Below are 26,837 nucleotides of genomic sequence, written 5' to 3'. Positions count from 1 at the left end.
CATATGGATGCAGTCGTGCGGATCCTGCGGTATCTAAAGAAAGCTCCTGGGAAGGGTCTTATGTTCTCAAAACTTCATTGCCTAGAGGTGAGTGGTTATACTGATGCTGATTGGGCTGGTTGTATTACTGATAGGAGATCGACCTTGGGTTACTTTACATTTGTTGGAGGGAACCTTGTCACTTGGAAGAGTAAAAAACAAAAGGTGGTGGCAAGGTCAAGTGCAGAAGCCGAGTATAGAGGTACGGCACATGGAGTATGTGAGTTGTTATGGTTACGTAATTTATTGCGTGATTTGGGGTTCAAGCCAAAAAGGGCTATGGAGTTGTTTTGTGATAACAAAGCGGCTATTGAAATTTCACATAACCCAGTACAGCATGATCGTACGAAGCATGTGGAAGTTGACAGACACTTTATCAAAGAGAAGTTGGACGCAAACCTGATTGCCTTCCCATTTGTACCAACTGAGGAGTAGTTAGCAGATGTTCTGACTAAGGGTGTATCAGTCAAAGCATTTTATGACTCACTTGACAAGTTGGACATTCGAGATGTGTATGCTCCAACTTGAGGGGGAGTGTTGTGAGTCATAGATATTTTATGATTACTATTAGGAATAGAATTATACTAATTGTATAGAATCAGGATTGTAATTGTGATTTGATTACTTTCCTTGTTAGTCTAGAATTAGGGTTGTATATGGTTGTATAAATATGCCTCTGCATATTGAATGAAAGTGTGAGAAAATTCATCCTCTAAAGCTTCTTGTTCTCTAAAGATTCTTAATTTTAACTAGAAGTCTGATCAACAAAGTCTGAATATAAAATTAAGCTCATGACTTAAGCTTTTACAACATCCATGTCCTGTCACATTATCAAAATTTTCAAGTGAATTTTACATGATATTGGTCATCATAGCTATGCGTGTGATTCCTTCCTATAACATGTATACTTCCTCGATCTTATTCCCCCCTCAATCTATAATATATCACATCATTTTACATGATACATCCATTTGGCTCGACTTTATCAATTCATTGTTAATGTACTGAATACATGAGATGAAAATTTTTATATACACACATCCTTCCACTAAATACACATCTCATATTTTTGTAAAATTTTACGGAGAGAGAACAAATGCAATACAAACAGTACATGGATCATGCTTGAAGTTAATGAGTCCAATGTCTTTTTTTTTTTTTTTCTGGTTTCTATTGAGTTTAATGTCTGAAACACAAGGAATCAATTACTAGAATTTGGATTAATAGAATTAGCGTTGACTAATTAGCATTGACTAACACAAAGATGATAGTGCTAGCAACTAGCTGCTAAAATCTCATAGTCATAGCAGAAAGCTTGAAGAGTGAGCATTAATGGCGGAAAAAATAGAAACCCTAACCTGGAGAAGAAGATGAAAGCTAGAGAGAAAACAAAGAAGAGCAACTGATATATGAGCTTGGTAATTTTACAGAATGATCGTAGCTGATACAAGTAGAAAGAGAGTAGCTATTTACTATATATTAGAGGAGACTTAGTGTTCATTTTACTGTTCAGTTAACAGTAAAGTACCAGTTTTGCCCTTGAGTGTAAAGTTCATTTAACAGTAAAATACCATTTTTGCCCTCGAGTGTAATGGATATAGAAAACGCCTGATTTTTTTGTAGCGGGTTCAATTGAACACCTATTTCCCCCCTCTTCCTCCTAGACCGAACTTTCTTCTGTTCTTCATTTAATCTTCTGTCCTTGCTTGAATCTTTTTCCCTCTCTCTCGCTCTCCTCTCCTCACTCTCTCTCTCTCTCTCCTCGCTCTGGGTTATTGGCTTTTGATGTGAGCAAGAAAATGACGAGTCTTGGTAGTCGTTTTGGGTTCCTTTTTCTTCTTCTTCTTCTTCTTCGGGAAGAAAAGGGGGGTGGGTTATTGGGTTTTGTTCTGCTGCAGAGGAAGACGAATTTGGGTAAGTGGTTTAAGATTTGTTGTTTTACTTTTTAATTTTTTTACTAATGGATTGGAATCTAATTGATTGTCTTTTTTGCATGTCTTCAGATACTGTAATCGGTTTTCCAGATTTCACGCTTTGTGCAGGTGAAAGTTTTTGCTGTGATTTTGGTTTTTTAACTTGAAACTTTTTGATTGAATTGTTCATAGGTTGAATTGGGTTTTTTATTTTTGTAGCCTGTGCTTAATCTGGAGGTTGTACATATTGAAGGGGGAGAGGTTTGTACTGGAAACAAGAAAAGAGGTTGGGTTGGTAATTTTATTCATCTTTGTTGTTATTTTGTAAACTCAACTGGTTATGGTTTTCAATGGAAAATATGGGGTTTATGAGACTAGACTTGATCAGGCCAAACTGTTAATCTTTTCAGCTTAAATCAGGTTGCCGTTTCCTATCTTTATATTTAATGTATGGAAGCATGTGATCGGGTATATGTTGAGTTGGTTGGTTAGGATATTTCATTTTGTTTGCGTTTTGATGTGGTGCATTTGATCAAAAAGTGCTGGCCTGCCAATTTGTAGGTCTTCTTTCATATATTTAAGCAAGGGCCTGCTGGTATTTTGGTTTTCCAATGCAGATTATGAACTTTTTCTTCCATGACTGAGGTTTAGGCTTACAGGAAAGAATTTCTTGAAAATATTTTAAGTCTAGATACAATTAAACTTGCTTTTCTCTCCTGACTTCATATGCAAGTGCAATGTTTTGAAGTATGATTCATTTGATTTATTGCAGGAATCCAAAGAAAAAGGAAACTCCACATATCACTGTTCATGATTAGAAGTGGCTACTTAGCATAGTTGCAACACATATCCTACGAAAGTAAGCTTCTGAGGACTATCTTTGTTGGAAAATTACCAGTGAAGGTGAAGAAGAAGGTCTTGATCAGGGAGTTCATTAAGTTTGAAGAGGTGGAGCCTGTGAGGATTTGATCTGAGCCGATAGAGGATGTGAGTGTTTTACTAGAATGCTTTTTAAATTTAAGTATTTGTGTTTCTAGACTCTTAAGTTAATTTGACGATATTTTTATCCATGTGATTATCTCTGTGCATACGTAACCATCCAGAAAAGTAGCGGAAACTTATAAAGAAACTCCATAAGAAAGCTAACAGGTAAGATGTCAATCACTTCATTTTATTTTTAAAGTTGTGTACACACACTCACACTCACACTCACACACACACACACACACACACACACATATATATATATATATATATATATATATGTCTTACATATATATATGTCTATTTTTTTTTTCCAAAGCTACTTGGTTTGGGTTGACTGCATTTTAGCCTTTTGAACTTACCTTAGTCATTGCTATTTGCATGTGTGAACTGATTTCATGTTCTAGACAGCATGCTAGATACTTATTACATTAGAAGGCAAAGAAACATATTTGGGCAGCAATTTTGAATGGCACTGATAACATGTTAAGCTTCTTTCAATTGTAATATCGATCAAGTATCCACTAACTGTACAACTTTTACCCAGTCTCTGACCTCTTTATTGGTTTTAGATAAACTATGAATAGTTTACTATTTTATAATTGGATATGAAAATTCTTATAAGTCACAAGAGTTCACTTTGGCAGACGTATCTCCAGGAGTCCCAGCTGACCGTGATTGAGGGAGGATTTTCAATCGTAAACCCCAAATTGGAATTATCCGATTGAGCTGACACCCATTTGATCAAATTAGGGGATTCGATTGAGCAATCAGAGATCTTTGAGGGATTGAGCTCCAAGTAAGCTTCTTATTTGGTTTATTGGTTTAAAATTTTGGTGCATGCAGTTTTGGTTGGCGCAAATGAATTTGGGATCTTCAATTTTGTTTAGATTGGTCATGTTTTCTTCAATTTTGTAAAACTCTAAAATCCAAGAATACTATCAGTATGCATAATATGATAACCATATATCTAATGACACTATAAAGTGAAAATCATCATGCTCTCCGGCCAAGTAGAGCTCTAATATAAGCTAAGGTTTGAACTTCATCCGCGTTAACAAAAATGTTTGAATTGGAATCATTCGGATTATAAAACACAAAGATGTAGGCTATATTAATATTCAATGTAAACTACACCCTCCATTATGTATTTGACTATTTATGTGTTTCACTGTTAACGTTGAACAAAAAATGGCATGACTTACACATTTCTTTTAATTTCACTTTAGTCTGGAATATGTTGTGCTTTTCTATTTATTAACAATGAACAAAGGCATGGCCTTCATGAAAAAACCTGTTGTGCATTCCAATTTCAATTTTACAATTGATAGTGCCATTCAAAAGTGATGAATGACAGTAGCTGACTCTGGAATTGTTTGTACTAGCCAAAAAAACTCTGCCAAATCTTTGTTGAAAAGGTCAATCAAAATCTTTTAATTGATTCAAATGTATTTTCATAAACTAGGCCTTGATGGTGCTCTTAATTCATCATTGTTGCAGGTCAACGCTAGCAGATCAAAGCGGCAACTTCAATTTTGTTTGGAGCCTTAGGACTATCACAGTGGTAAGAGCAAAGGTTCAACGTTGTGGTCATTGAGCTTGCAAAACCCCTCACTGCTTACTACCAAGTAATAGTTGCTCAATGTAGTTAGTTAAGTTCAGTTTTCTTATTATTTAAAAGATCAAACTGTTGGAGAAGAAATGAGGTGTGTGATTCAATTGTGAAGAAATTTTCTAAATTACTAATGATAGCAAGTCTTTTTCTATTAAATTAGATTGCAAGTTTACTCTTTGAGGTATTTGTAGGCACTTTCACTAATAACATAATTCCAAGGATAAGTTACATAATAATATGTGTGGAGGAAGAAGCACACATCAAAAATTAATCTTTATCAACAGATAAAAATATTGCCCTTGGTTATTCAACAGAAGTTCACTATTGTGTGTGAGAGTTTTTTTTGGGTTGTATGTGTATCCCATTTGTTGTTAATCTGTTGATTTGTTTGGAAAGAACCTTTCCTATTGGAAAATCTGTTCTGGGATTGTAGTCGAGTGTGATTAGCTCCAACTTGCAGGGATAAAGTGTGAAAGATGTTTCACCATTTGTGTTATTTGTATTCGTGCTTAGATTACGATCATTAGATGTCGTGAGTTCTTTCTGCCATTTCTTTATCTCAGTAATATGTAGCTGTAAATCAGAGAGAACTGTCTTTTAAAAAAGCTTTACATGTTGACAGGCCAAAAACAATACAATACTTAATAACTCAGTAACTGGGAGTGTAGCTGCAGATGGGATGTGCAAGTCACCTTTTAAAGAGTAAGAATTCTGCTAATTACGTAGTGCAAGCTTTCGTTTATATAGGTAGGGCCGTTGGGGTTTGCACCTTTAACTTGATAGTGTTGTTACTATGTTCTACTTTATTTTGACATTACAACATTTGTTCACTTTTAGTCTGATTACCAACATCATCTTTTGCAGGAAATTGAAGCAAATGAGAAGCATTGATATCAACACCAACTTGAGGATGCTATTAGTAACATAGGTGCATTTTCTCCCCCAGTATTTGGTTGTTGTTACTTTGCATTTCTTTTCCTTTTTGTACGCATCAAGTGTTCTATAGCTAGATCAGAACTTTCTGTTTTTGTCAAACTATCAATCTATTACGTATAAAATTCATGAAAATAGAACCAAACCCGCAGCAGCGCGGACGCTTTTTCTAGTTTATACTAGAAGATAACAGAAATTTGTTACAGCTAAGCAAACATATGCAGATCACGCCACGTGTCCTCAATGATGCGGTCAGGATTAATCATCCATGCAAAGGAGTCAAGTTGGTCAACTTGAGGTTGAGTCATGCAATAATAAGCGTGAGGTTGTGGAGCTGTTCTGATTTGACCACACGTTGATGTTGATCTCATTAGCCTTGCTAGGCACACCATCACCAAGTACACTAGGCACAAAAGGCACCATCCTTACTGCCATCAGTATTAGTCACAGGCACTAGGCACTAGGCACATCACCATTACTACAAGCACGAGCACTACTCATTATGCTAACACTAGCTAGTATACATCGAAATAACTAGTCCATCAGCTGTGGGTTTCATAAGAAGAATGCTTTAAAAGCTTAAACTACTGCTGCCACTTAAGCTATCAGTATCACTGGAATAGTCAAGATCGCTAGCTGGATAAACATGTTCATCTGAAGGATTCCATGAGTAACGTACGGCCAGTGAAGTAACTAGCAGTGTCTATTGCACTTTCTGAAGATGAAACAAACGTACGTAGGCTGGAAGAAATGGAATTTCATAACAAAGGGGTGTCACTCTTACCGTATGGTTCAAAAATCATACCTTCTGCCTGGCAAGGCTGTCCTAGTTGATATCCTATATCATGATTCAGATCTATTAGCTTACGTAACGAGCGTTTTGAAATCATGTACTGCATGGAAATCTAATGAATATTATTTTAACCAAAACTAACAAAAGAACCACAATAACCTCCGACGCTCCTCTAGCTCCAAGTCTCTGATTAGGATCTTCTGTCAATAACCTAGAAACCAGTTGCACTAGCATTATTAAACAATGAATCTAAATTTATAACTACATATTATCACTTCAAATGTCATTTGGTAAGTGATATATTCCCTTCAATAAGAAGATAATCAAATCATGTAAGAAAAAAATTACATGTGCCTGCACAGGTGCCCTGTTGCATTTCCATGTTTCATGATTAATTTGGTGAATTAGGGGAAAAAGAGTGCAGCCGCCTTACTATGTGATTATCCTTCAATTAATGGAACTTAACCTGGAATTAATTCAGTCAAACTCTAATATCAATTTAATAATTTATAAGCCTACATATGCTGTCTTTGCCTAACAGATCGATCAATTGGATTGATTGTACTTGTCATTCAAACCAAGAAACTCAACCACAAAAACCAAAAATTGAGAGCTCAATAATGGAACTCAAAAGGTAGAGAAATATATACGTAGTCCAGAGTTTCTTTTGACCTGTGAAGACAAAATCTCTGGGGCCGTTGTATAAATGCAGTTATTAGTACTACTTAATGATAACATCATATGCCACCAAATTCTAGCATCTATAACCAACTCACCTTGGTTTTAGGTCACAGTGAATTATACAACATTTGGCTAGCACAAGGGTTCGGTAATCTCTGCACTTTCAAATTGACAGCTTCATAACAGAAGCACACTATTCATAAGTCAGGGATCGCTGAGTGTCAATGAAGAGGAGGATGAGGAAGAGGTTAAATCTGATTTGGAAGAGTTGTATTGGAGTGACGAGAACGCTGCTGGTTTGAATCAGGTACTGGATAAGTTGATGAAGGAAATGACAATCATGAAGAGCGAAAATTGATGGGTGACAGAATAAGTGAGCAAGCAATGCTCGATTATGATTTAGATGGATTTGTATTGTGAAAGTGAATCCGGAATTCCTTCTATGATTTCGGTTCATATATGGTCTCATACGGTAATTAAGCTTCCAAATTTGCAAAATCAGGTAAGAATAACCGTATTGTATTTACCATTTTTCTGAATGATAAACTGTTTACATCAGTATAAGTAGGTAATAGAACTATCTCCAGTTTTCTGAATGATAAACTGTCTACATGCCTGTATTCTTTTGAGAATAGAACTATCAGCAACAGCTACTCAAAGCTAATAACAGCTGAGCTCGTGTGGACAGTTAATTCTTTATGTGCTTTCTAGTCCTGTCATTTTAGACACCATAAAGTTTTTTTTTTTTTTGGGGGCAAAATAGACACCATAGAGTTTGGAGATAGAATCTAGCAGTAGAAAGGACATGCAGACCATATATCAAGTCTTATCTACCATGATGACAGAAAGCCAAGGCCATGTGTAAAAGTAGGAGTGGGCATAACACACCGGAAATCCGGTTACCGACCCGTTCGCACCGGATTTTCCGGCTTGGAAACCGGACCGAACAAAAATGGCGCCGTTTTGGAGTCTCACCGAACCGAACCGGTTATTAACGGTTCGGAATCGGGTCCATGTGTTGAACCGCCCGAGTTAAACCGCCCGAACCGAATTTTTTATTTTATTTATTTTTGAATTAATTTTAATACTTGTCTAATTATGATTGGTCACAAACCAAGCCTATGTAAGCTTGCATGCACCCGATCTCTGCAGAAACCCTAATAGGCTAATACTCTCAGTCTCTCACAACTTGGCCGCACGACCTCATTTGCCAAACTCTCTCGACCTCTCCGGCTCTCCCAACTCTCACGATCTCTCTCGACCTCTCCCAACTCTCTCAATCTCTCTTGACCTCTGAAAGATCTGCTCTGATCCCAGCTTCTCTCTCGGCCGAGAGCCTGCGAGGGTAAGCTCTCTAAATCTTTAGAATTTAGATTGATTTACTGTTCTCTTGATATTTATGCTTGAAGATGTTTAGATTGTTCTTCGAGAAAACTTATCACAATCAAAATCAAATGTTTAGATGTTTAGATTGTTCTCTTGTCATTTCTGCTTGAAGATTGTTTAGATTGGTTTCGTAGTTTCAAAAACTGATTTGGGGCTTTTTATTAAAACTCGGGTTTCAATATTCTTACTTAGGTTTTGGGGTTTCTGAGCTTCATTGTTGTTCTGGGTTTATCAGTTTCAATGTTTCATTGTGGCTTTCAAATGGTGGTCTGGGTTTGAGATGTTCCAAATTTATGTTTTTAATTTGGGGCTTCTGCTTTGTATATGCAGATTATGGAAGGGATTAGCGCAACTCCGACTCCTACAGGGACAGCAACTCCAACTGCAGATTCCGACCCGCACCGAATGGTCTGTTACTGAGCCTATATAAATCGGTTAGCGACCCGCACTGAACTGCATTTCGGTGTAACCGAAAAATGCGGCTCAGCCCACTGAAAATCGGTTGCGGTTCCTAAAATAGCCAAACCGCAAAATACGGTGCGGATGCGGTTTGAGTCTCAAACCGGGCCGACCCGCACCGAGCCCACCCCTATGTAAAAGTGAACAGCAAGTTGATAAACATACAAAGGGAAAGCAGCAAGCTTTTCTGTGAAGATTTCAATCACCAATGTTTACATCATCAAAGGTCGCAATATGTGACCACATTCACCAATACGAAACCTTCTAACCCAACCCCAAAACATCAAACAGAGAAGTTTTATACATAAACAAATCAATGCTAGCTGAGCGTACTGTTCAGGAAAACTCTTAGTTCCACTACCAACCTGATTTGACAACCACAACTTCTAACCTATACACAGTCAAACTCATTCAAAAGTACCACCATTGCACATTTTCAAAGACAACCTTACTGAAAGAAAAAGAAAAAGAATTCTCTACATAAAACACGTGCACATAGTAGAGAGAGAGATTGATTTTGATGGAAGATTTATCAGGAGTAGTTGATTTTGTGGGTCTTTGCTGGTGATGTGCTACTAGCTCCCTCCCAGGAGTAGTACTTTCTATTGGTTCTGTTGCCATATATGTAAATACTGTTGAGTTTTGTAATGATCAAGCAGCTTATAAGCTTCAAATGCTCCTATCTCCCTGTATATTATCTAAACAGAATCATTAGTTAGAACTTTGGAATTCTAATCTGTTCTTATGCTCTATCTGCTAATGATTTATAAACAAACAAATATGTCTGCCAAATTGAATATAGAGCACCTCATAAATCATAACTTATATTTGTAAGAGAACTTTTGTCGAATAGATTACATGTTACAATATCGTGAGATGTTCAGGTATGATTCTTCATAATGATGTACATTGACAATCTAACATGCAACATATAATTCTAAACTCTGAACCTATATATCATCTAGGTATACATGGGCCAGTATGCAAAGAAGCAATGTGGCTGGCTAAATTCAGACACCAAATTACTAAATGAAGCAGTTGCTTCATTACTAATTCACCATATTGAAAGATGAGTTAAAAAAAATCTAGACAATGTGTTTTCAAAATATGGTCTTGCTGCAACTCCTATGGATTTAATGTTATAAGAACCTGAAGCTCGTTCTGATTTCTAAGACTTAACACATTCAGTCATTGGACCTTGCAGGAGGTCTGATGAAATATCTGGTCAACTGCTTAATTCCAGAAACATTCCAACTCTCAGCATGCCTTACAGTCTGTTAAACCAAGAGTGGCAGGTGCCGATTAATAACTTAAAAATAAAGACCATACATGAAATACTAACTCTTTTACTCTTAATTTAATCTTATCATCCAAGTTGTAGTCTGTACTTCCATCAATAGAAATCAAAGGCCTCCATGCATGGGAGCTTCAGGTAGGTCCATATATATCAGATAAAATAATTTGGGATGAGCCAACAGCTAGGGGCAAAAAGAATGCAAATTTAGATAACTGCTTTGAAGAAGACATGGAAGAACCATTTTTCAATTTACTTTTTTAAGGTGCAAGTAAGCATTTTTCTGTGTAAATTAGAAATATTTGCTAAACATGGTCTCCCCTATAGTAGGTTGTTCTTACTTTACTTCCTCAGTCTCCTTGTCCATAGACATCCATAATGGCTTTTTTGCTCTTAACGCTAATCTGATCCCGCGTATCCACTGCAGTTTCAGATCTCTATCATGATGAGGTAATTGCTCTTCTTCACGAATTTGATCAGTCCCAATTACTAAATAAAGCAGTAAGACCACAAAAAAAATTACAGAACTGTTTAAGGAAAAGAAAATTTGAGAGAGATTGTAGAGAGAATTGTAAACATATTATTGAGAATAGGAGCCCTATATATAGGGATTACAAAGTACATATTCTAATGTTACAAGGAATACTAATCCGAGTAGGATTAGGAATTCTAGAACCTTCTCTCCTATTACTACTCCTAGTTTGATAAGGCACACTAAATTGATTTTCCTTCAACACTCCCCCTTGTGCCGCTCAAACTTGGTGGTGACGCTTCATCCGTTGCCTCGTTAAAAACCTTGTCAAGTAACAAAAACCCTATGGGACAAAAATAACCCTGGTCGAAGGACAAAAAGAGCACAACACGTCTTTCACTTATCGAGATCGAACATGTAGACATCATAACTCCCCCTGATGTCGATATCTCCCCCTGATTGCTACAATCGTGGGAGTTCGGATAACTTTCTCAATCCGATGCTCTTCACATGTTTCTCGAATGTGGATTTAGGTAACGACTTAGTGAATAAGTCCGCTACATTATCCTCTGATCGGATTTGATTCACTTCAATCTTTAGAAGTGATTGTTGTTGCTGATTATAAAAGAACTTAGGCGATATATGCTTGGTATTGTCGCCCTTGATGAAACCTAACTTCATTTATTCAATACAAGCTGCATTATCCTCATAAATGCATGTAGGTTCATCTGTGGTAGACTTCAAACCACAACTTCCTTGAATATGTCTAATTATAGACCTTAGCCATATGCATTCACACACGGCTTCATGTAGAGCAATAATCTCTGCATGATTTGAGGAAGTAACAACAAGGGTCTGTTTTGTAGACCTCCAAGATATCGCAGTGCTTCCCATGGTAAAGACATAACCCGTTTGGGAGCGACCTTTGTGAGGGTCAGAGAGGTACCCTGCATCAGCAAAACCCATCAAAACATCATTGTAGTTTTGATGAAGGGGAGTAGGATGAGGCTGGCCACCCTTAGTGGTGGTGGCGGCGTTGGCGGCAATATGGCTGGCCACTTTGCCATGGTGGACGGTGACTCCATGCCTAATGGGGTCCGATCCCATTTTTCCATCATTCCTCTTCTCTCTGTAGGGATAAAATAGGCCCATATCAATCGTACCTCTTAGGTATCGAAAGATTGTCTTTACACCAATCCAATGGCAGCGTGTTGGCGCAGAGCTATGTCGAGCTAACAAGTTCATTGCGAAGGAGATGTCTGGTCTTGTGCATTGAGCTAAGTACAATAATGAGCCTATTACACTTAAATAGGGCACTTCGGCCTCTAATGATTCTTCGTCCTCATCCTTTGGACGAAACGGATCTTTTCCTGCCTCAAGACTACGACCAATCATGGGAGTACTCACAGGCTTTGCTTTATCTTCATGAAAGCGCCTTAGAATTTTCTGAGTATATGCAGACTGATGGATCAAAAGTCCATCACTACGGTGCTCAAGGTCTAAACCTAGACAAAACCGTGTTTTCCCAAGATCTTTCATCTCAAATTCGGATTTCAAGTATTTAGCAGTTTCATTTAACTCATCTAGAGTTCCAATTAGGTTCATGTCATCGACATAAACTGTTACGATTGCAAATCCGGAACTTGTTCTTTTAATGAACACGCACGGGCATATTTCATTATTAATATATCCCTTCCCAATCAAGTAGTCACTTAGACGGTTATACCACATCCGTCTGGATTGTTTTAATCCATATAGTGAGCGTTTTAATCTTATTGAAAACGCGCTCCGTGGTTTAGAGCCACTTTATTTGGGTAATTGAAGTCTATCTGGAACCTTCATATATATCTCTGAATCTAGATCCCCATAGAGATATGTTGTAACCACATCCATGAGCTGCATGTCAAGTTTTTCGGAAACTACCAAACTGACAAGGTAGCGGAACGTTATAACGTCCATTACGGGAGAATACTTCTCCTCGTAGTCGATTCCAGGGCGTTGTGAGAAATCTTGTGCCACAAGGCGAGCTTTATATCTTACCACCTCATTTTTCTCATTACGCTATCTAACAAAAACCCATTTATGGCCAACAGGCTTTACATTTGGGGGTGTCTGCGTTACAGGCCCAAATACCTGTCTCTTTGTTAGTGAATCCAATTCAACCTGGATCGCATCTTTCCATTTAGGCCAATCTGCTCTTCGTTGACATTCTTCAACAGAGCGAGGTTCGATATCATCATATTCTATAATTCCTTTTGCAACATGATATGCAAATGCATCATCAATTGCCATAGAATTTCTATCCATCATCTCATGTACACTAGTGTAATTCCTGGAGATCTCTCTATTCTCTGGAGCGTCCCCCAATGATGTCTCTTGGACATAACCATAATCCGGAATATTCTCATGAGATGAATTATTTACATCGATGATTAATGGATTATTTTGTGCCAAACTCGCTTTCTTTCTTGGGCGAGAATCCATCGAACCTATGGGCCTCCCGCGCTTCCTGGCAGGAGCCATGGGCCTAGCCACAACATCACCATCACTGTGAGAGGGGACGTTGGCGCCATGCTCAGTTGCTCTTGAGATGGCGTCATGTCCTCTAATTTTAGGGACATCAATCCTTGCAGGCACATTTGCAGCAGGTATGTGTGACCTCGTCACTTTAGCGATATCAAAAAACGCATCAGGCATCGATTCTGCTACGTTCTGAAGATCGAGAATTCTCCGCACTTCAATTTCGGACTGTGCGGTTCGGGGATCAAGATGAGACAAAGTGGGGACAGACCACGACAATTCCTGTCGTTCCTGTTGAACATTGATGTTCTTATCTCCCCCTAACGACGGGAAGACTGTCTCATTGAAGTGACAATCCACAAATCTAGCGGTAAAGAGATCGCCTGTCAAGGGTTCTATGTAGTGGATAATCGTTGGAGAATCATATCCAACATAAATACCTAAACGTCGTTGAGGACCCATTTTAGTGCGCTGTGGCGGCGCAATTGGCACATAAACTGCACACCCAAATATGCATAAGTGTGAGAAATTAGGCATACCCAGGCACCATCTGGGACGCAGAAAAGGGTTGAGTGGCAGTGAGCCTCAGACGAATAAGCACAGCTGCATGCAATATTGCATAGCCCCAAGCAGAAATAGGGAGATTGGTGCGCATTACCAATGCCCTAGCGACCATTTGTAGTCGTTTAATGGCGGCTTCTGCGAGACCATTTTGGGTGTGAACATGAGGAACTGGATGTTCAACTTCTATCCCAATTGACATGCAATAATCATCAAAAGGTTTTGATGTAAACTCCCCAGCATTGTCTAATCTTATAGACTTAATAGGATGATCAGGGTGGTGAGCCCGTAACTTAATTATTTGTGCTTGGAGTTTAGCAAATGCAGCGTTCCTTGTGGACAATAGCATGACATGTGACCAGCGTGTCGATGCATCAACCAACACCATAAAATATCTAAATGGTCCGCATGGTGGTTGAATAGGTCCACAAATATCACCTTGGATTCTCTGCAAGAATAGTATATTTTCTTTGGTGTCCTTTGCATAGGATGGTCTCGATCCTAATTTTGCAAAAGAGCAGGCTTTGCAGAACGAAAGATGGGCTTTAGAAACAACCAATGAGGATTTTGGTTGAGCCACGAAGTCACAATTGACCTTAGAAGTAAAGTTTGGAGACAAAAGAGCCTTGGTGGCGTCAATGCCACCCTGAGGCCGCAGGGGGATGGCGGCGCCGGCCAAGGATGGCCGGATTTGGGGGTGAACGGCACCGTGAGGCGCAGGGGCTCCTTCGGTGTCCAAAAACCGAGTTTTACTTCTTTTCGTTCTAAAAAATGGATGTCCGTGTGAAGTCTTTAATATACGGATCATCATATCACAACCTGGATGTCCCAAACGTTCGTGCCAAAGCCTATATGTGTCAGAATCCCATAAATCATCTCTCATAACATGATTGGATTCAATTATTCGAATAGTGGTTGCATACAACTCACTAGATCGACACATAAGTTTCTCTAATACTCGTTTATTTCCATAGTCATTAGAGGTGATGCAAAGGAACTCTTGTCCATTCTCACAATGCGTTTCCGCATGAAAACCATTGGCTCTTATATCTTTTAAGTAATAAAGTTCGAAAAATATGTCCATGACATGAGATAAAATAAATCGATACTTTATTAATAATAGCCAATGATTACATCAAAGTTTCGTGACCATAATCTAATCCAAAGTAAAATCAAACATTAGACAAATTGTAATCACTCAATTCGTTCGGTAATTCCAATTAAATATGACCAGGGAAGTAGAGAGAGATGTCGGTGGAGCAAAGCTCTCTTAAGTACCACTAATCTCAATTACTTTCCTAGACATCATACTTAATTGAGTACGCCTAGAGGAAAAGAGATAATCCAATAAGTCATTTTATTGATTAAGGCATAATTGCCATTACATAATTCTTGGAAATTAAAAGACTATTCTAAATAAAAATCTGCGGCATTCTATCTTCATCGCCAGATTTAAAGTCTTTTATAGCTCGATATCTTGATTACCATTGATCAGGTACTCCATAAAATACCATGAAGAGGATGCTCTCTTGATTGAGATGTATTGACACAATACATATGGTCCCTAGGACCAAAGGCGTTGGAAAAAGTGCTACCATGGCCAAAAGTGGCGCCATGGTGTCCAACCTTATACCCTCAACGTCATGACTCCTATGGTCATGTTAGGGTTTTCTCAATCAATTTTTTCTTTTGTGTTTTTCACAATCATGCATAAATAATATGATGCAGAGAGCCTCCGAACAATATTTCATAACTCTTCCAAAGTTTAGAGAAGCGGATATTATTCCATCATGCTTCTAAGTTCGGAAAATTGTGAATGTTACTAAAATGTTCACGAGGCGCAACCCAAAGGTTGTTAGTGTTATCCTCATTCATGTACTCAAACTGGAGAGCCATCTTCATGTGGCGCTTCATCAGGGTAAATGCCCTGGAATTATCTATCTCAGTTTGAGGGCCTTGAGTGGTTCTTTTAGAACAAGACTCCTGGATTGTAGGCAATAAATCAAGGGCAATTAGGTGGAGCTCAACATTATGAGCCCACATGAAAATTTCGTGCCCGTAGAATCCAATGGAGTAAAATCGAGCTCGTTCAAGTCTTACATCCTGAAAAGGAAAGCAAGAACGTATTAGTTTCGGAGTCAATGCTTCCACGAAAACTAATATAAGATTTCTGAGCCTTAATGCTACCAAGAAATCGATTTCCAAGAATATTTGGATTAGACCGAAACAATGATGTTTAGATGGTCATAAATCGATGCTTACGGACGCTCTTAGTCCGAAGTCTTACGAACACTCTTAGTTCGTTAATAGCGTGAATCCCCACGATTCCGCTTTCTCAAGAATCGAACCCATGTTATAAGAAAGGTGGGATGAAGAAGAAGGGAGGTTGCAAGTCCCCGAAGAAAAGAAGGAGAAATTAAAGTACGGAAAGCGGGAACTTTAATTATAAATACTTACTTGGTTAATTGAAGCTTGAAATCTTGATTCTTGAATTCTTGAACTTATGGAAGCTTGAACTATTGTTGATTGATGGAGGGCTCGGTGATGAGGGCAGCATGGGGTTGTAGTCGCTGCTGAAATTTGCAGAAAACTGGGTCTAAAATATGGCAGCTGCAAGTCTGGTTTCGGTGGCCGGTTTTGGTGGCTGTCGGATGACCGGAAGGACTGCAGGAGCAGCTGTGGTAGGGGTCATCATTTGGCCCGCGGGCCTAAAAGCCCATGGGCGCCCGCCCGACCCAGTGGGCAAAAGCCCGGCCCGGCCCGCAGCAAAGCCCATCTCGGCCCTGCCCATTGGGCACGAGGTAGGGCTAGGGCGGAGGGTTCAAAGCCAAGGCCCGACCCGCGGCCCGGCCCATTATATGCCCATTAAAGCCCGCCCGGCCCGGCCTTATAAGCCCACCCGAAAGCCCATTCAATTCTTGTATTAATATCTTTTTATGTAGTTATATTGAACTAATTATTGCATTAGGTCATATGTTTTTTTAATTTTGTATTTTATTTTGGTCAATCATTAACATATCAAATTTTTTCATAGCTTTTTGTATTTTTTTTTAACAAAATAATATGACATATAAATATAATGGGCTCGGCCCTGCCCACCCAAAAAAGCCCGGCCCGGCCCGGCCCTAAAAAGCTCGTAAGGCCCAGGGCCGCCCATGGGCCCAGCCCTGCCCGGCCCGAAAAATAAAAAAAATATGTTTTGGCCCTGCCCGGCCCGGCCCGAGCCCATCAATTTTGGGCAGGGCCGGCCATTGACGACCCCTAAGCTGTGGTGTGCGGTGGTCCGAGGGGGCTGCAGGGGCAGCGGAGATGCAGGAGGAGGCAGGGCCGAGAGGGCTGCAAGGCTTGGCTAGCGAGGGCTAGGTGCTGCGGCAGATTTTGGTGAAAAAGGTTTTTCGGGTTTTTGGTTTTTGCTTTGTGGTTAGAACTCGTGTTGATAACGTGTTTAAGGAAAAGAGAATTTGAGAGAGATTGTAGAGAGAATTGTAAACATATTATTGAGAATAGGGGCCCTATATATAGGGATTACAAAGTACATATTCTAATGTTACAAGGAATACTAATCCGAGTAGGATTAGGAATTCTAGAACATTCTCTCCTATTACTACTCCTAGTTTGATAAGGCACACTAAATCGATTTTCCTTCAACAAGAACAAAGCATGAACATTTTTTAGCTACAATATATCATTCATCCTGTTAGATTTACAATGCTTTAATTATTACCACCAAAAAGACCCTTTACACCACTATATTTTCAGGGGGTTGAATAAAGAAGCTCTTTTTATGGAGGTGCTTCATAGTATATTTCAAACAAATGCATGAGGATGGTTCATTCACTTGAGGAAGAAATGGTTCCATATGGTACTCTAGAAGTTCTTTCGCCGGGTTTGTACTTTGTACATGATAATTAGGCATAGTATTGTCCGGTACAACGTTTGTAGAAGAAAGTGGTCAATGATAGTGGAAAATACACAAATTAAGAGTTTTGTCTTCTTCCCATTTGTGCTTCCATGGTGGCTTACACCAGTTCGTAGACTACCACAACATGTTCAGCCACCCCTCAGCTTGCAAGGTTCAGCTTAGCTGAGCTTTTCTAAGACAATGAGCTAACTACAAGAGGACTACAAATGCAAAGTGCATTACCTGGCATCTATGAGAAAGTTGATGAATCAATAGTGTAAGTTCTAATTCTGTATGGAAATTTAAATTTCTGGACAGTACACATGTCTAGAAAATGAAAAAAAACCATAAAACAGGAACAGATCCATACTGTATCTCATTCTGTACTGAATGTTTTAGATGGTTTTGCACGAAGCTATAATGATTGCATTTCTAAATATACAGGCCGGGAAATTTTTTTTTTTTTTTTTAAAGGCTTGGATAGGTGAGGAAGAGATCCTTCCTATCCTCTTAAATTAAGAAAAGGAAAACAAGAGTACAAAGGAGGGGGACCAAAACCAAAACCTCCCAAATAAATCAGAAAAATGAAACATGAAACTAGCGAAAACGAAAGTTTGGAAGACCCAAGTGGTCTCTGTTACAATGTGCAAGTATAAAGGGTGGAGCAGAGTCCCACCAAATCAAGCTTGTAGAAGCAGTACCAAAATTCGCTAATGCATCAGCAACTTGAATACATTCTCGAAATATGTGAGATGAACGGAAATTCATTTGAGAAATACGATACAAGCAATTGCGCCATTCGATGCGAAACATCCAAGCAACTAAATGAGGACTGCGAAGAAAGTCAAGGATAAGAGAGGAATCCACTTCCAACCAAATATGCTTCCAGTCTCTAACCCAAGCTAGTTCAATGGCCTTGATGACCGATTGACCACCATCACTTCCGCTGCAACTGAGCTAGGAATTTCAAGATTAGCAAAGAAAGCACCAAGAACATGACCCCCGTAATCTCAAAAAAACTGCACCATATCCCCCCACATTAGAACCATGCTTCCAAGCACCATCAGAGTTAATTTTAATCCACCCATATAGTGGTGCATGGCTGCCAATTGACTTCAATTATCCTAGGAGCACAGCGAGGCTTGCATTGGACACCAAACCGCTTCAATATCCGGAGATCACGTATGGTGTTATGCATGTTGCCGTGAGCAAGTCGACTAGCATACTAAATGTGTCCTGAGATCATTCGACAAATCACATCCACTTGAAAAACCTGGCCATCATATTTTGCTTTGTTTCTAGCATGCCAAATACAGGCCGGGATACTTGGTAAGGCATGCAGTTATCCACTCACTTTGAAGCTCAATAATTGACTGTCGAGCTCGAGATCAACCTCATACCAGTAAAAGTTTTTAGTTTTCGATCTATCTACATTGTACAAAGATACCATGTCACAATGCAAATGAAGAGATTCTAAAAAGACTTAATACAAGAATCCAGCTTCTTTCTTCTTTATTTCAGGTGGTTCATCTAATTCTATATTTCATGCTGCTTTCTTTAACAAAGAAAGTGAAAAAAATTATGGAAGCTAAGAGTTATTCAGGGATATAAAAATCTATTTGAGCTAGCTGCCTTTATATTAAAAATACAATTAATTTCTTATGAACCGCTTCCATTGCCATCTTTCTCTGCTTCCCTCTTTGCAGCCTTGGACGCACTTGGTATTATAACCTTTGCATTCAGATGCCACAATTTAGTTCTAAAGTGTCAGATATATATACACTTTATCACTCTGTCTCGTTAAATTCTATATGTAACGAATAGTTTGCATCTGCTCTTTTTGGAGCAGAATTGTCAAAGCAAGATATTTCGATCAGTCCAGTTTCTTGAAGGCTAAGAAGGGCTCCGGCCTTTCCTGGGTGTGGAATAGCCTGCTGGCAGGTCGGGACACCATTACTGATAACGCCTTTTGGCAGATCAACAATGGGAGAACTGTGGATGTGTGGAATGACAGGTGGGTTCCGAATCAAATGGGGGCCTGATTAAACCAATCGACATCTCAAATCGTTTCACTCCTTTCTCTTGGTCGCTGATCTGGTCGATGAGAACAGATGTTGGAATATTGAGCATCTTGAGCCTTTCCTGGAATCCAAGGATATAAGAGCCATCAAAGCAATCCCTATTGGCAGACCTACAGTTGAGGACATCCTGGTATGGCCCCATACAAAGACTGGGACTTACTTGGTTAAAAGTGGTTATCACCGGTTAATGGATTCTTCCAAGCTTAAGAAGGCCAGTAAGCCCTCCTCATCTCATCGGGTTGATCGAAGAATCTGGAAATTGATCTGGAACCCCAGAAACATCCCAAAGATCTCCAACTTTCTCTGGAGAGCAGTCTCTGATGCTCTCCCCACTGCCCAGAATGTCTGCAAACGTAGGATAACCAATACTCGTATCTGTCCCATCTGTGGTGAATTCCCTGAAACTCCAGAACACTGCCTTCTGCTATGCCCGTGGACAGCCAATGTTTGGTTTGGAAGTCCCCTTGGCTATATTCCGAAGAAACAGAGCATCACCTCCTTGGAAGCTTGGCTTCTTGGGATCCAAATGAAGGGTCTCTCTATGACTGATGGCGCTGATGAGTTTGTCCAGTTAGTTTGTGTTCACTTGTGGGAGATTTGGAAACACAGGTGTGAGATTGTGTTGAGGTAGGTAACTCCCAACCCCTCGTATGTTATTGAGAACTCCAGACGTAGCTTCTCGGAATGGATAGAGGCATCCAAGTCCGTGGGGAATGCACCCTTTATTTCTTCTCCACCGGGTCGGAATCTAGCATGGCATCCCCCCAACTACCCTTTTATGAAGGTAAATGTCGATGGAGCTTGGGATAGTGAATCCCTTAATAGTGGGATAGGGGTGATTATAAGGAACCATAGGGGATTCTCTATAGCGGGGGCAAGCATCCATGAAAGTTCAATTCTGCAATTGAAGCAGAAGCTGTTGTTAAAGGCCTGCAACTAGCAGCACACTTGAAGTTGCAACAGATTATTTTGGAGGGTGATTGCCAGGAGGTAATTTCGGCCCTGGAGGACCCCTCTGTGACACCCAACTGGAGGATCTCCCCGATGATTGCTATGGTGGCTCATCTCCAACCTCTCTTCAGAGGAATTAAGTGGAATTGGATCCCACGAGAAGCTAACCGTGTTGCAGACGCAGCGGCGAAGCTCGCAAAACTGAGGACAAGTTCCGACTCCTTGATTGGGAAGGGATATGTCAACAATGAAATATGCCCATGCGTGTTTATTAAAAGGACAAGTTCCGGATTTGCAATTGTGGCAGTATATGTCGATGACATGAACCTAATTGGAACTCTAGATGAGTTAAAGGAAACTGCTAAATACTTGAAATCCGAATTTGAGATGAAAGATCTTGGGAAAACACGGTTTTGTCTCGGACTAGAACTCGAGCACCGTAGTGATGGGATTATGATCCATCAGTCAGCATATACTCAAAAATTACTAAGGCGCTTTAATGAAGATAAAGCAAAGCCTGTGAGTACTCCCATGATCAGCCGTAGTCTTGAGCCCGGAAAATATCTGTTTCGTCCAAGGGATGAGGACGAAGAATTGTTAGAGGCAGAAGTGCCCTACCTAAGTGCAATAGGCGCATTATTGTACTTAGGTCAATGCACAAGACCGGACATCTCGTTCGCAGTAAACTTGTTAGCTCGACATAGCTCTGCGCCAACACGCCGCCGATTGGTATAAAGACAATCTTTCGATACTTGAGAGGTACGATTGATATGGGCTTGTTTTATCCCTATAGAGAGAAAAGAAATGACGGAAGTATGGGATCGGACCCCACAAGGCAAAATGCCACCTTCCGTGATGTAGACGCTGGTGACGCCGCCCATGGTGGCCGACGTCCTCCTCCTCCCCTCCATCAAAATGACAACAATGTCTTGATGGGTTTTGCTGATGCAAGGTATCTCTCTGACCCTCACAAAAGTCGTTCCCAAACGGGTTATGTCTTTACCATGGGAAGCACTGCGATATCTTGGAGGTCTACAAAGCAGACCCTTGTTGCTACTTCCTCAAATCAAGCAGAGATAATTGCTCTACATGAAGCAGTGCGAGAATGCATTTGGCTAAGGTCTGTAATTAGACATATTCGAGGAACTTGTGGTTTGAAGTCTACCACAGATGAACCTACATGCATTTATGAAGATAATGCAGCTTGTATTGAGCAAATGAAATTAGGTTTCATCAAGCGCGACAACACCAAGCATATATCGTCTAAGTTCTTTTACAATCAGCAACAACAAGCACTTCTAAATATTGAAGTGAATCAAATCCAATCAGAGGATAATGTAGCGGACTTATTTACTAAGTCGTTACCAAAATCCAGCTTCGAGAAACATGTGAAGATCGAGTATCGGATTAAGAAAGTTATCCGAACTCCCATGATTGTTGCAATCAGGGGGAGATATTGACATCAGGGGGAGGTATGATGTCTACATGTTCGATGTCGAAGAGTGAAGGACGTGTTGTGCTCTTTTTGTCCTTCGACCAGGGTTATTTTTGTCCCACAGGGTTTTTGTTACCTGGCAAGGTTTTTAGTAAGGCAACGATCAAAGCGTCATCACCAAGTTTGAGCGGCACAAGGAGGAGTGTTGAAGGAAGTCGACATCATGTGTGCCTCTTCAAACTAGGGTTTAGCCCTAGAGTTGTAATAGGAGAAGGTGTAAGACCTCGGAAATTTGTTATTAATTCCTAAATGTTTCCTGGGATTAATAAGGTGTTCGTTTGTACGATTTCGTGGTTCGAGGGTGGAGTGGAATTATTTTCGGACGAATAATTATTCGAAGTGCACGTTTTAGGGCGTTACGAAGTTTGACTTTTTACGTTTGGATTCTGTGGGAACTTCCTTCACAAAAATTGTTGAGCGCAACGATACGAGTTCGTGGATATGCGGAACGCGGAAATCGGAGTTCGTATGAAGAAGTTATGGCCGTCGGAAAAACTTTCCATTTTGGTATATATGAGATTTTTCCGAAAAATATCAGAAAATCTGAAGTTTCCATTTTGGTATATATGTGTGAATAATCTGAAGTTATGGCGATTCTTCTCATGATCTCTTCGCCTCAATCCCCTCTTGAGGTCTGTGGACGAATTGGAGCATGAAACGAGCTGTGGAGGGCGGTGCAAGGCCGGGAAGTTTGGCGGCGGCGATGCTTCGAACCCAGATCGGAGATGGCGTTTCCGGCTACCTCAGGCGGTGATTCTTGGGGGCTTTTGAAGCCCAGAGGACGTAGATGCTTCCCTCCAAGCGGCTTGCAACGATTCAAAGTGTGGAGGTCGAATTTTGAAGATTGTGATTCTAGGGTTCATCGGTTTTCTGAACTTGCGAGGTAAATTCCGGCCAAATGGCTTTGATTCTGACTTTGTGCTAGTTATGAATGTTTCAATTGGAGTTGAGATGAAGAACTTTGATGTTGGAGGTTTTGTCAAATTTTGACTTTGGTTTGGTGGCGGTGCCGCCACTGTGGTGGTGGTTTCTGGCGGCCTCCGGCCACCTCTGGGGCAGTTTCTGCTCTTCATTGTGATCTACTCGTCGATACGAGCATTTCGATATATAGTTTGTAATTTTTGGAAATCGTATAAGCATGTTATGAATTTTTCAAGTTTTAGGGTTTTCGGTTCGATCGGTTTTCGATCCGTGAGGATTCGGCCGTCCAATTGACTTGTAGTTTTGTTATATTGATCGTATAAGTATTCCGGAGGCCTCGGGTGGTCTCGGATGAAGTTTCGCCTCGATTGGCATTACTTTTGGGGATTTTAGTTCAACTGGGGTTTGAACTTTAATCGTTTTCGATCCGTATACTAAGCTGTGATGCATTCTACTTAGGTGATTGATGGAGTGTGTTCTATACTTTATCTCGGGTGTAAGAGAAGACGCAGCGGGAGGTGAGTAAATCTCATGGTGTTTCGGTTGATAAAGTAGTTATGTTTTAATTTAGTAGATTTAATTGTTAGCATGCAAAATCATATTTATCAAAATAAATTATTTGTTTTAAAATATATGAACTTGATCGACAACGGTTCATGGGTAAGTTAAAACAATGTTTTGATATAAAATGATTTTCAAGAGGAATAATTTATAAAACTATAGTTGGTATTAGTTGTCATTCCTGCGTGAATGACTACGTATATATATATTTACGTGGAATATATATATTGGATGGTGTGACATTGGTGAAGTAATGATTGAGAGTTGATTGAATTGTTATTTCGAGCATTTCTCTTACGAGCATACAATTATCATGATGTGTTGATTATTGTGTAAAAGTGTGTTTTGCTTGAGGAAAGCATTTGAGTCGTGGGATTTGTTTTAAATGTTTTGTTCTAAGGACGAGGGCGTCCAAAGTTCGACGGTTTAATGATAACCGAAGTATGATTGTTCTGAGGACGGGGGCGTCCAAAGTTCGACGGTTTAATGATAACCGAAGTAGGATTGTTCTGAGGACGGGGGCGTCCAAAGTTCGACGGTTTAATGATAACCGAAGTATGATTGTTCTGAGGACGGGGGCGTCCAAAGTTCGACGGTTTAATGATAACCGAAGTAGGATTGTTCTGAGGACGGGGGCGTCCAAAGTTCGACGGTTTAATGATAACCGAAGTAGGATTGTTCCGAGGTGACAGGTTACGATTCATTTAGAGCTCTAGTCTATTGCAAGCGTACCGTCATGATGGTAACGGGGTTACTGCATCATGAGTGCGTAGTCTGTGTGTGTGTACCGTCATGGTGGTAACGATGTTACTGCATCATGAGTACGTAGTTTTTGGAGAACCTTGCTGGTGTTCTTTCTTGGTTTACACGTGAGAATGAGATTCTATAAATGCGGTGGTGTTGATGGGTGATCATCGACTCTAGTGTGAGCTGTTGACCTGTGTGGTGATCTGTGTGATGAGCTGTGTGGTGATTGACGTTATTAATGGATGTTTTTAGTAAAGGTTTCTATTTATTTCTATTATTGAATTGTTTGTTTTCTTGGTAATCTCCTGAACTAAATTCTATGCAGGGATTACTGTTTCTGAATTGATTGTTTTAATGTAATTCCCTGAACTAAGTTATATGCAGGGATTACTATGATTTTTATTATTTGTTTTAATGTATTCTCCTGAACTAAGTTATATGCAGGGATTACTATTTTCTGAATTAATTGGTTTTAGGGAAAAATTCATCAACGGTGTCTGGACACTTAGGGGACTTTCAGAATGATACCTGAACTTACAAAGTTATCAATGTGATACCTGGACTCTTTTTTTCGTATCAACATCATACCTATGACCAATTTCCGTAACGGCTCCGTGACGGAAATTGGCCGTAGGTATCACATTGATACGAAAAAATGAGTCCAGGTATCACATTGATAACTTTGTAAGTTCATGTATCATTCTGAAAGTCCCTAAGTGTCCAGACACCGTTGGTGAATTTTTCCCAATTTTGCACGTGCGATGCACGTGAGTCACTTAATGAAGACAAAATGACCGATTTACCCTCAAATTCTTTCTTTCTTTTCTTTTCTTTTTTTCTTTATTCTTCTTTCTTTCTTTCTTTCTTCTTCTTCTTTTCTGGTTTCTTCTTCCCCTGATTTGAATCATCAAGATTCAAATCATCTTGCTCATTCCATTCCCACCGCCGATCGCCGATCAAACACCGCCGCTGCGTCTCAATCCACCTTCATGAACCACAGATGTTTCTGGTTCCCCCAACTTCAAATCCTATAGCAAATTGAAATTGTGCATTGAGGCTTCACCGCTCACTCCGAGTTCATCCCCGCCGCCGCCGCCAATGACTTGACCACCACCACTCTCGTTCTCTCCTCCGACCCCCTTTTATACACCGCTGCTACCCACCATTGTGCCTCGCCGATTAGTAGACAAAGAACTCGGAGCCTCCACTATCGAGAAATTGAGGCTCACGTTCTGCGTGTCCTGCACGGCGGATATCGGCATCGTCAGAGAAAATGTTGTATGAACATAAATTTAGTTTGGGTTCCACGGTGGCAGCTAGTCGAGCTCGTTGATTGCGGCCTTGGCTTTCTTGATTAGCCAAGAAAGCCAATCGACGACCTTGCTAGGCTGGTTGTATCCAAGCCGGTCCTGCATGTCGTAGAATTGAATGGCTGTGTGGGCGACGAGCCTGAAGCTGCGGTCCCTGGGGCCTTTGGTGGTGCAAACCTTGCTGTGGCAGTCCTTCCAGCCGGTGGCCCTTAGAATGTGGCCTTGAGCCTCCACGATTTCGCTAGCGGTGGAGGAAGAAGCAGTCCTTATCCCCAAACCCAATCGAGAAGCAGCGGAGGACGATGTTGTTGTGCGGTGGTGGAGGTTGTTGTGGTCAAGTCATTGGCGACGGCGGCGGGGATGAACTCGGAGTGAGCGGTGAAGCCTCAATGCACAATTTCAATTTGCTATAGGATTTGAAGTTGGGGGAACCAGAAATATCTGTGGTGCATGAAGGTGGATTCAGACGCAGCGGCGGTGTTTGATAGGCGATCGGCAGTGGGAATCGGTCGAGCAAGATGAATTGAATCTTGATGATTCAAATCAGGGGAAGAAGAAACCAGAAAAGAAGAAGAAGAAAGAAAGAAAGAAAGAAAGAAAGAAAGAAAGAAAGAAAGAAAGAAGAATAAAGAAAAAAAGAAAAAAAGAATTTGAGGATAAATCGGTCTTTTTGTCTTCATTAAGTGACTCACGTGCATCGCACGTGCAAAATTGGGAAAAATTCACCAACGGTGTCTGGACACTTAGGGACTTTCAGAATGATACATGAACTTACAAAGTTATCAATGTGATACATGGACTGATGTTTTCGTATCAATGTGATACCTACGGCCAATTTCTGTCACGGAGTCGTTACGGAAATTGGTCATAGGTACGACGTTGATACGAAAAAATGAGTCCAGGTATCACATTTATAAATTTGTAAGTTCAGGTATCATTCTGAAAGTCCCCTAAGTGTCCAGACACCGTTGGTGAATTTTTCCCTTGGTTTTATCGTAATCTCCTGAACTAAACTATATGCAGGGATTACTGTGATTTTGAATTGTGTGTTTTTAGTGATCTCCTGAACTAATTTTCTAAGCAGGGATTACTGGTTTTATTTACTTTAATGATGTGAGTGCAGTTGTGGTTGAGACTCGTGGTGAGTCAAGAAATGTTTTATCACGTCATTGTGGTGATAAATGCTTTATGTTGAGAGGAAAGAAGTGTGATTTCGTGGT

The 26,837-nt window shown here is 40.1% G+C and overlaps 1 long non-coding RNA gene across 13 annotated transcripts; it reads left to right on the top strand.

Annotated features, from left to right (window-relative positions):
- Positions 1 to 1,449: 1,449 nt before the first annotated feature.
- On the top strand, positions 1,450 to 9,008 carry LOC133726037 (uncharacterized). Of its 13 annotated transcripts, none has more exons than XR_009854625.1 (11): positions 1,450 to 1,953; positions 2,043 to 2,081; positions 2,172 to 2,238; positions 2,725 to 2,939; positions 3,056 to 3,101; positions 3,584 to 3,735; positions 4,437 to 4,500; positions 5,174 to 5,253; positions 5,416 to 5,479; positions 7,065 to 8,303; positions 8,675 to 9,008. It is a non-coding gene; the product is annotated as an uncharacterized LOC133726037 (long non-coding RNA). The 13 variants fall into 13 exon arrangements; XR_009854629.1 differs by having other exon boundaries at positions 5,174 to 5,298; XR_009854630.1 differs by lacking the exon at positions 7,065 to 8,303.
- Positions 9,009 to 26,837: the final 17,829 nt, after the last annotated feature.

The sequence above is a fragment of the Rosa rugosa genome, chromosome 1, assembly GCF_958449725.1.
Source record: "Rosa rugosa chromosome 1, drRosRugo1.1, whole genome shotgun sequence".
NCBI lineage: Eukaryota > Viridiplantae > Streptophyta > Magnoliopsida > Rosales > Rosaceae > Rosa > Rosa rugosa.
The sequence above is the reverse complement of the archived record's forward strand: the minus strand, read 5'-3'. Positions and strand labels throughout refer to the sequence as shown.